General features: G+C 38.3%; 2 long non-coding RNA genes across 2 annotated transcripts in view; both read right to left on the bottom strand.

Annotated features, from left to right (window-relative positions):
• The window catches only part of LOC135205821 (uncharacterized), a 16,265-nt gene extending 14,547 nt beyond the window's left edge, over window positions 1-1,718 (bottom strand). Inside the window, exon 1 of the long non-coding RNA XR_010312619.1 lies at window positions 1,246-1,718. This is a non-coding gene — a long non-coding RNA (uncharacterized LOC135205821). The remainder of the gene's footprint in view (window positions 1-1,245) is intronic.
• LOC135205822 (uncharacterized) overlaps window positions 1-10,000 on the bottom strand; it is a 183,815-nt gene that overhangs the window by 99,696 nt on the left and 74,119 nt on the right. The gene's annotated exons all lie outside the window — the stretch shown is intronic.

The following is a 10,000-nucleotide window of genomic DNA, read 5'->3' as shown; positions in this document are numbered from 1 at the left end:
TAGCAGATTTATACGTTAAAAATAGCCACCATGAATTCACTTTAATAATGGTGCTAGTAGGCTTTCCAGTCACATAAGCAGGGCTCTTGTAAGTCCATGTCTTCATATAAGTAACTAGGAAAGGGCATTGCTTACCAAACTGTAATATACGTTCTTAGCAAGTTCCCGAAATATCTTGAGTATTTTAAGTCAATTTTTGTGTCTATAACCTTAATTATGAAGTTCCAATGTTAGTTAGCCTACCTTATAGCATAACCGTCTTAGAATGGAATAGAATATTGAATTTTGGCCCAAGGCCAAGAAATGGGACCTATGAGTTCACTCAGCGCTGAAGAGAAAATTGACAGTAAAAGGGTTTGAAAGGTGTAACAGGAGGAAAACCTCAAAGTAGTTGCCGTATAAACTAATTGTTAGGAGAGAGGGTGGACAGCAAGAAAGAGACTATGGATAGAGGTACAGTAAAAAGGAATGAAAGGGTTTGTAGCTAAGGGCCGAAAGGACACTGCAAAGACCTTTAAGTAATGGCTACGGGGCACCGTAGATATCTTGTGTGTGTACGAAAACCACGAAGGATCATTATAAAGCTTATGAATTCCAGAGTTGTAAGCGTACCCTAGAGCTTTCATAAATCTTTTTTTCTTAAGTTCGCTAACCAGTAATTGTCAGAGTTCCAGGAAACGGGACATACTTCTATTTGTTCAAACGATTCTTGTAAAATGCGTTTTTCTGTCTATGTATACAGTTCTCTTTGTGCTTTGATCATATCCTGACATTTTTATCAAAGCCTTCATGAATCTTTTTAACTCAGTGATCTCTTCTTTCTGCATTTCCCATCACCTCCTGTGCCTTCTTTGGAAGCTTGAATATCAAGTAATTTAATAATCATTGTGGCGGCCTTGTTCCACAGGAATAGGGTTCATCTACTAAATACACAATAACAATAATAATAAAGTGCCATGATGATATACATCATTGTATGAACCGTCTCCTTTTTAACCCCAGGTTAATCTCAGCCTTGTCGTGATGGCCGCCATGTTGGCACTCGCTTGCTTTGCAACGGCCATGCCCGACCCTTAACGCTCTGGCGGATCCTGAGGCAGAATCCTCACTCCGTGGCTACGGAGGCTTCGGAGGAGGCCTTCGGAGGCTTTCGGGGAGGGAGGCTTCAGACAGGAGGCGGTTTCGGGAAGGCTTTCTGGAGGTGGCTTCAGAAACCAGGCGGATTTGGAGGAGGATTCCACAGACCTTACTACGGATAGATCTACTATGTCCAGGAACAACTCTCGGTCTCTTCTGCTACGATTCTGGGCTCCACTGGAACGAGTGACGTCGCTTCTTCGGGAATTTAATTTTCGATGAAATAAACGGTTTAATCTTCTGACCTGTTTTCTTCATTTCCTAAAATATATATATATATATATATATATATATATATATATATATATATATATATATATATGTGTGTGTGTGTGTATATATATATATATATGACTGGTAAAAATGTTCTGTAACAACAGAATTCCATCTAATAAAAGGAGCCCATAAAAACACCAAAATGTAGAGAGAAAGTAACTATATTTCAGAGACTGCTGTCTCTCTCTTCAGGTATATGAATGAGAAAAGTTTACAGAAAAGGTGGTATTTATACCAAGAGATTCGTCCACAAGTAAGCCAATTTAGGTCACCCCCGCTGATAATCTTCCTTTACTCTTCTTAAGCGTTGGTTGAATGAACACTGCGTCGACGATGTCCGATGTCCAATTCCCTTTTGAGATGTTCATTACCTGCTTCTCTTTTATTTTATTAAGGCCGATTCCATCATTTGACTCATTGTACTCCGGCAGTTCGCTGCTATAAATTACACGTGACATATTCCAGTTTATTCTATGGTTATGTTCATTTATATGGTTGAAAATAGCAGAGTTCTGTTGTCCATACCTAACTGACCGTTTGTGTGTATTAATCTCTGGGGAAGTGATTTACCTGTAAATCCGATGTAAGATTGGTCACAGTCCTGGCATGGGATCTCATATACCCCAGAGTCTTTGGGCGATGTCTTTTGTTGGACGTTAATCAGGGATTTGGCTAAGGTATTTGGGTAGGTAAATGCAAAAGGGTTGGATTTCCCAAGAGTTTGAGTTACTCTCTTAATCGTCTCCAGGTGGGGAATTTTTATTTTATTGTTGGGTGTGTCTCTGGTCTTGTCTTTAGGGGGTCGGTAGAAAATTACGTTTGGACTTTTTTGTAATTGCGTTTCTCAAATTATATGGTCAGGATACTTTAAAGATGAAAGTTGCTTGCGAATTAGTTCAAATTCTTTTTCCAGGAAATCTGGGGAACAAATTCGTAAGGCTCTTAAGAATAGGTTGCTAGCTACAACCTATCTTGATAGTATTGTCATGATAGCTAAAGTAGTGAATATATGAAAGTGAGAACGTTGGTTGTCTGTATATGGTAAATTTGTATTCTGTCGTGTCTCTGATTATTAAAACATCAAGAAAAGGAATTTTGTTGTCTGTTTCCCATTTAACTTTAAATTTGATGCTGGGCACTAATGCGTTTAATTTTGAGAGGAATTCATTAAAATTACCCCTTACTTATATCCCAAAATGTTAGTATGTCATCCACGTATCTCACCACAGCATGTTTTTGGGTTTTATTGCATTTATTACTGTAGTTTCAAAGTATTCCATGTACAGATTGGCTAAAATAGGGACTTAAAGGACTACCATACTACACCCGAATTTTTGCTTGTAGAATGATTCCCCGAATGAAAATACGTTATTAGATGCACATAATTCAGCTAACTTATTATTTTGTCAAGTGCCAAAGGGAAATGATCTGAATAGGGGGATAATTTTTTCCCTTAAAAACTGAAGAACGTCCTGTACTGGTACTTTTGTGAATAGGGAGTCTACGTCAAGGCTTAAAAGTTTTATGTTGTGAAGTGGTATATGTGCTTCTCTGAATTTGTGACAAAAGTCTTCCGAATGTTTGATGTGACTGGGAGAAAAAGTGCCTAAAAAAGGAGAAAGGAGGCCAGCTAACCATTTAGAAATTTTGCGCTATTATCTATTAGGTTATTTAACTTGCGTAAAAGTCTGTTGGAATGAGTCACGCTATTATAGGCAGCAATGTCGGAACAGAATGAAATCAGATACCTGTATAGTGGTCCGTAGTGAGGAGGCAAAGATTAGATTGAGTTCCATATATCACTCTGCGTAGCACGAAGATGTCGTTTCTCGTATTGGTGATTCTTTCTTCCAGGAAAATCTTGTGTGATAGAGGGAAGGGGTTTGATTGCAGAGTCCATCTCCCGAATCCGTACATTTTTGGAAGTACTTGTTCTTTGAGGCATTCTTCCAAAAAGTGTTTTTCAGCCGGTGTAGTCTGTTCAGTTCTTTTTCAAACTTGCGGAAAACTGGCTTGACTTCTGGAAGTGAGTGAAGAATCGTGGAAAGGCGGTTGAATTCCATAATGGGCTGACAATGACTGGTAAAAATGTTCTGTAACAACAGAATTCCATCTAATAAAAGGAGCCCATAAAAACACCAAAATGAGAGAGAAAAGTACTATATTTTCAGAGACTGTTGTCTCTCTCTTCAGGTATATGAATGAGAAAAGTTTACAGAAAAGGTGGTATTTATACCAAGAGATTCGTCCACAAGTAGCAAATTTATGTCACCCCCGCTGATAATCTTCCTTTAATCTTCTTAAGCGTTGGTTGAATGAACACTGCGTCGACGATGTCCGATGTCCAATTCCCTTTTGAGATGTTCATTACCTGCTTCTCTTTTATTAAGGCCGATTCCATCATTTGACTCTTGTACCGGCAGTTGCTGCTATAAATTACACGTGACATATTCCAGTTTATTCTATGGTTATGTTCATTTATATGGTTGAAAATAGCAGAGTTCTGTTGTCCATACCTAACTGACCGTTTGTGTTGTATTAATCTCTGGGGAAGTGATTTACCTGTAAATCCGATGTAAGATTGGTCACAGTCCTGCATGGGATCTCATATACCCCAGAGTCTTTGGGCGATGTCTTTTGTTGGACGTTAATCAGGGATTTGGCTAAGGTATTTGGGGTAGGATAAATGCAAAAGGTGGTTTGGATTTCCCAGGGTGTGAGTTTTTACTCTCTTAATCGTCTCCAGGTGGGGAATTTTTATTTTATTGTTGGGTGTGTGTCTCTGGTCTTGTCTTTAGGGGGTCGGTAGAAAATTACGTTTGCTTTTTTGAATTGCTTTCTCAATTATATTGGTCAGGATACTTTAAAGATGAAAGTTGCTTGCGAATTAGTTCAAATTCTTTTTCCAGGAAATCTGGGGAACAAATTCGGGAGATGGACTCTGCAATCAAACCCCTTCCCCTCTATCACACAAGTTTTCCTGGAAGAAAGAATCACCAATACGAGAAACGACATCTTCGTGGCTACGCAGAGTGATATATGGAACTCAATCTAATCTTCGCCTCCTCACTACGGACCACGTATACAGGTATCTGATTTCATTCTGTTCCGACATTGCTGCCTATAATAGCGTGACATCATTCCAACACGACTTTTTACGCCAAGTTAAATAACCTAATAGATAATAGCGCATGGAATAATCTTGAACAACAAGACAAAGTTTTAAACTTATCCAACACCCTTACTGTAAATCAACATTTAGTTTTAAATTTAGGCTTATCCTTTGCCCTTATGCCAGACCGCAACCTAGACTTCATAGTGGCTTTTGATAAATTCATATCTGACAAAAAACTACAGCCGTGAAGAGATATGTTTAAAAGGAGTGTTACTAAATGCTTTAACTGACCTTCATAAGAAATATCCTGTTCCCCGCAGATTCATGATAGCCATCCACTCGCTAAAAAAGTTAGATGTTATAATAAGTAGATCCGACAAAGACGGCAAAATTGTAATAATGGACAAAGACTTCTACCTCGACAAAATCAACCAGCTCCTTAGCGACACAAATACTTACGAAAAACTGACGAAAAATCCCCTCCAGAACGTTCCCACAGAATTTTTTCGGAAAGTAAGATTAATTGGCCAAGACAAACAAAAGAGTATTGCAACTATTAGAGAAATTTAAAGTAATTAATCTAAATTACCTACCTTTTATGGTCTTCCCAAAAACTACAAAGACAATCTTCCATTCAGACCCATCGTTTCATGCGCCGGAGCTTTCAATTACAAAATTTCTAAATGGTTAGCTGGCCTCCTTTCTCCTTTTTTAGGCACTTTTTCTCCCAGTCACATCAAACATTCGGAAGACTTTTGTCACAAATTCAGAGAAGCACATATACCACTTCACAACATAAAACTTTTAAGCCTTGACGTAGACTCCCTATTCACAAAAGTACCAGTACAGGACGTTTCTCAGTTTTTTAAGGGAAAAATTATCATCCCCTATTCAGATCATTTCCACTTTGGCACTTGACAAAATAATAAATAAAAGTTAGTTGAATTATGTGCATCTAATAACGTATTTTCATTCGGGGAATCATTCTACAAGCAAAAATTCGGGTGTAGTATGGGTAGTCCTTTAAGTCCTATTTTAGCCAATCTGTACATGGAATACTTTGAAACTACAGTAATAAATGCAATAAAACCCAAAAAACATGCTGTGGATGAGATACGTGGATGACATACTAACATTTTGGATAATAAGTGGGGTAATTTTAATGAATTCCTCTCAAAATTAAACGCATTAGTGCCCAGCATCAAATTTAAAGTTGAATGGGAAACCGACAACAAAATTCCTTTTCTTGATGTTTTAATAATCAGAGACACGACAGAATACAAATTTACCATATACAGAAAACCAACGTTCTCACTTTCATATATTCACTACTTTAGCTATCATGACAATACTATCAAGATAGGTGTAGCTAGCAACCTATTCTTAAGAGCCTTACGAATTTGTTCCCCAGATTTCCTGGAAAAAGAATTTGAACTAATTCGCAAGCAACTTTCATCTTTAAAGTATCCTGACCATATAATTGAGAAAGCAATTCAAAAAGCAAACGTAATTTTCTACCGACCCCCTAAAGACAAGACCAGAGACACACCCAACAATAAAATAAAAATTCCCCACCTGGAGACGATTAAGAGAGTAACTCAAACTCTTGGGAAATCCAACCCTTTGCATTTACCTACCCAAATACCTTAGCCAAATCCTGATTAACGTCCAACAAAAGACATCGCCCAAAGACTCTGGGGTATATGAGATCCCATGCCAGACTGTGACCAATCTTACATCGGATTTACAGGTAAATCACTTCCCAGATTAATACAACACAAACGGTCAGTTAGGTATGGACAACAGAACTCGGCTATTTTTCAACCATATAAATGAACATAACCATAGAATAAACTGGAATATGTCACGTGTAATTTATAGCAGCAACTGCCGGTACAAGAGTCAAATGATGGAATCGGCCTTATTAATAAAAGAGAAGGCAAGGTAATTGAACATCTCAAAAGGGAATTGGACATCGGACATCGTCGACGCAGTGTTCATTCAACCAACGCTTAAGAAGATTAAAGGAAGATTATCAGCGGGGTGACCTAAATTGGCTTACTTGTGGACGAATCTCTTGGTATAAATACCACCTTTTCTGTAAACTTTTCTCATTCATATACCTGAAGAGAGAGACAGCATCTCTGAAATATAGTACTTTTCTCTCTACATTTTGGTGTTTTTATGGGCTCCTTTTATTAGATATATATATATATATATATATATATATATATATATATATATAAAATGTATCATTTATCTAACTGCATTAATTTTTGCATCAATTACGAATGTATAAACTTAGTATGCATAGAATACGATGCATAAATTTATGCATTACCTGGGAATGTATACATAACGAATGCAAAAACTGAAAATGAATAAACTAAAAGTGCATACATTACGAATGCTAAAACAAGAGTGCATAATATAAAACGAATGCATGAATGAAGATTTATAAACTAAAAATGCTTTAATTACTGATGCATAAGTATTAATGATAAGTACGAATGCAATAAAAAATCGCGCAAATTTTACAAAGGATCGACGTAGAGAGATCGAGAGAGAGAAGAGGAGAGAGAGAGAGAGAGAGAGAGAGGAGAGAGAGAGAGAGAGAGAAGAGAGAGAGAGAACTTGATATATTACTCTGGCCTGGTCAGTAATGTTCACTGGGGGACCACCACCTTATCAGGACACATATATAAACACACATAATAAAGAAAAAAAATTATCAATAAAAACGAACTGAAATTTTATGTGAAAAATTGATGTCCAAAAAGTCCTATTTTCGACCTGCTCATCTGAAAAGTTGATCGGAAGAAAAGGATTTAAAAATGTGTGATACTGACAACGACCCACTTAATTAAGAAATTTTTTTACGAATCAATTCATGTGTCATATTCGGCTAAATTAAAACCAAAAATTACTTTTTAAATTTATGTTTAATCTCTGGCCAAAGCCAGGAAAAGCAAGGGTAATGGAAATGTCTGTTAAAAACAAGTCCATCTCCGCCACGTCAGCTGAGTATAGGCTAAGTTCGTCTCTACTTGTTCATTATTCCCTGATACATCTTGAAAAAAGCATCGTCGAACCGTACATTAATTCCCTCAAGTGATTCGTCAACCGTCCCTCCGCCCTAGGCGCGCCAATTCCTCTTCGGTGAGTTACGTGTGTTACTGTGGCTTGTAACCCTGCCACAGATGCCCAAGGAATGAATTGAAACTGTAGGTCCTTTAAAATTCTATATATTGACACCTAAAGAGATGTGAAGGCGGAAGGAAGTTCCGTGCTTCACGTCCCAGTGACCACAGGACAGGAACCGATTAATGCAATATGACGGGAAACAATAGCGGTGTTGCCGCCTATAATAGCAATGTTGCCACAATGCGTCATGAAGCAAGTGGTCTTACAGTAAGTAGAGTGCAAATGGTAAAAGGATAAATGCAATGTAAATGTAAATGATGCTCAGTAAATAATAAGGTAAACAATTCCCTAGATTAATAGTATACATGTATACATGTAATCTGTATATGCAATGCAATCGTAACGTTATTTGATATCTATACAACTTGGACGGAGTTCATCATTCATGTCTTTTCTTTCCTCGTTCGCGGTAGCAGGTGGGAGGGTCCCGTTACTGTGCCTCAATAGATGCCCTGTACGAATAGATAATGTTAGCGGCGTCCCTTCGGCTCCTAGCAGAGCCCGCTTTGTTTTTGTTTTGTGCTTTTTTAAGACTATTACATCACCTACATTCCGGCTTCCTTTGTTCAGTCTTGCTGTCCAGCCACTTAAAAGTCTCTTGTAGCCTTGACTGTTGAATTCTTTCAACATTATTATTATTTTATTATTATTATTATTATTATTATTATTATTATTATTATTATTATTATTATTAATTATTATTATTATTATTATTTTATTATTGCTTCTATCACAGTCCTCCAATTCGACTGGGTGGTATTTATAGTGTGGGGTTCCGGGTTGCATCCTGCCTCCTTAGGAGTCCATCACTCTTCTTACTATGTGTGCCCGTTTCTAGGATCACACTCTTCTGCATGAGGCCCGGAGCTACTTCAGCCTCTAGTTTTTTCTAGATTCCTTTTTCAGGGATTTTGGATCGTGCCTAGTGCTCCTATGATTATGGGTACGATTTCCACTGGCATATCCCATATCCTTCTTATTTCTATTTTCAGATCTTGATACTTATCCAATTTTTCCCTCTCTTTCTCTTCAACTCTGGTGTCCCATGGTATTGCGACATCAATGAGTGATACTTTCTTCTTGACCTTGTCAATCAACGTCACGTCTGGTCTGTTTGCACGTATCACCCTATCCGTTCTGATACCATAGTCCCAGAGGATCTTTGCCTGATCGTTTTCTATCACTCCTTCAGGTTGGTGCTCGTAACCACTTATTACTGCAAGGTAGCTGATGTTTCTTGCACAGGCTCCAGTGGAGGGCTTTTGCTACTGAATCATGCCTCTTTTTGTACTGGTTCTGTGCAAGTGCCGGGCATTCAACCTTGCTATGTGGTTTATGGTTTCACTTTTCCGTATTGCAACTTCCTACATAATGGGAGAGATTTATTCCGTTATTTAAGGTCTAACGTACTTTGAACATATCTGGTTCTTAGGGCCTGATCTTGTGCCGCTGTTATCATTCCTTCAGTTTCCTTCTTTAGCTCTCCCCTCTGTAGCCATTGCCAATTGTCATCGCTGGCTAGTTCTTTAGTCTGTCTCATGTATTGTCCATGCATTGGTTTGTTGTGCCAGTCCTCTGTTCTTTCTGTCTTTCTCCTGTCTCTGTATATTTCTGGGTCTTCGTCTGCTTTTATTAGTCCTTTCTTCCCATGCACCGCTTTAGGCCACTCGTCTTCACTGGTTTTCAGATATTGCCCCAGTGCTCTGTTTTCGAAGTTGACGCAGTCCTCTATACTTAGTAGTCCTCTCCCTCCTTCCTTTCGTGTTATGTATAGTCTGTCCCGTATTTGCTCTTGGGTGTAGTGCTTTGTGTATTGTCATATGTTTCCTGGTTTTCTGATCTATGCTGCGGAGTTCTGCCTTCGTCCTATTCCACTATTCCTGCGCTGTATCTGATTAACTGGCACTGCCCATGTGTTTATGGCTTTTATCATATTTCCGGCGTTTGAGTTTTGACTTGAGTATCGCCTTGAGTCTCTGCATATATTCTTTCCTGATCGTGTCCTTCATCTCTTGGTGTTTTATATCTCCTCCTTCCATTACTCCCAGGTATTTGTATCCTGTCTCATCTATGTGTTTGATGTTGCTCCCATCTGGCAGCTTTATCCCTTCAGTTCTCGTTACTTTGCCTTTTTGTATGTTGACTAAGGCGCATTTTTCTATTCCAAACTCCATCCTGATGTCCTCAGATACAATCCTTACAGTCTTGGATTAGGGTATCTATTTCCTTGATGCTCTTACCATACAGCTTGATGTCGTCCATGAACAT

Source organism: Macrobrachium nipponense, chromosome 24 (genome assembly GCF_015104395.2).
Source record: "Macrobrachium nipponense isolate FS-2020 chromosome 24, ASM1510439v2, whole genome shotgun sequence".
NCBI lineage: Eukaryota > Metazoa > Arthropoda > Malacostraca > Decapoda > Palaemonidae > Macrobrachium > Macrobrachium nipponense.
This window is presented reverse-complemented; position numbering and strand designations above follow the sequence as displayed.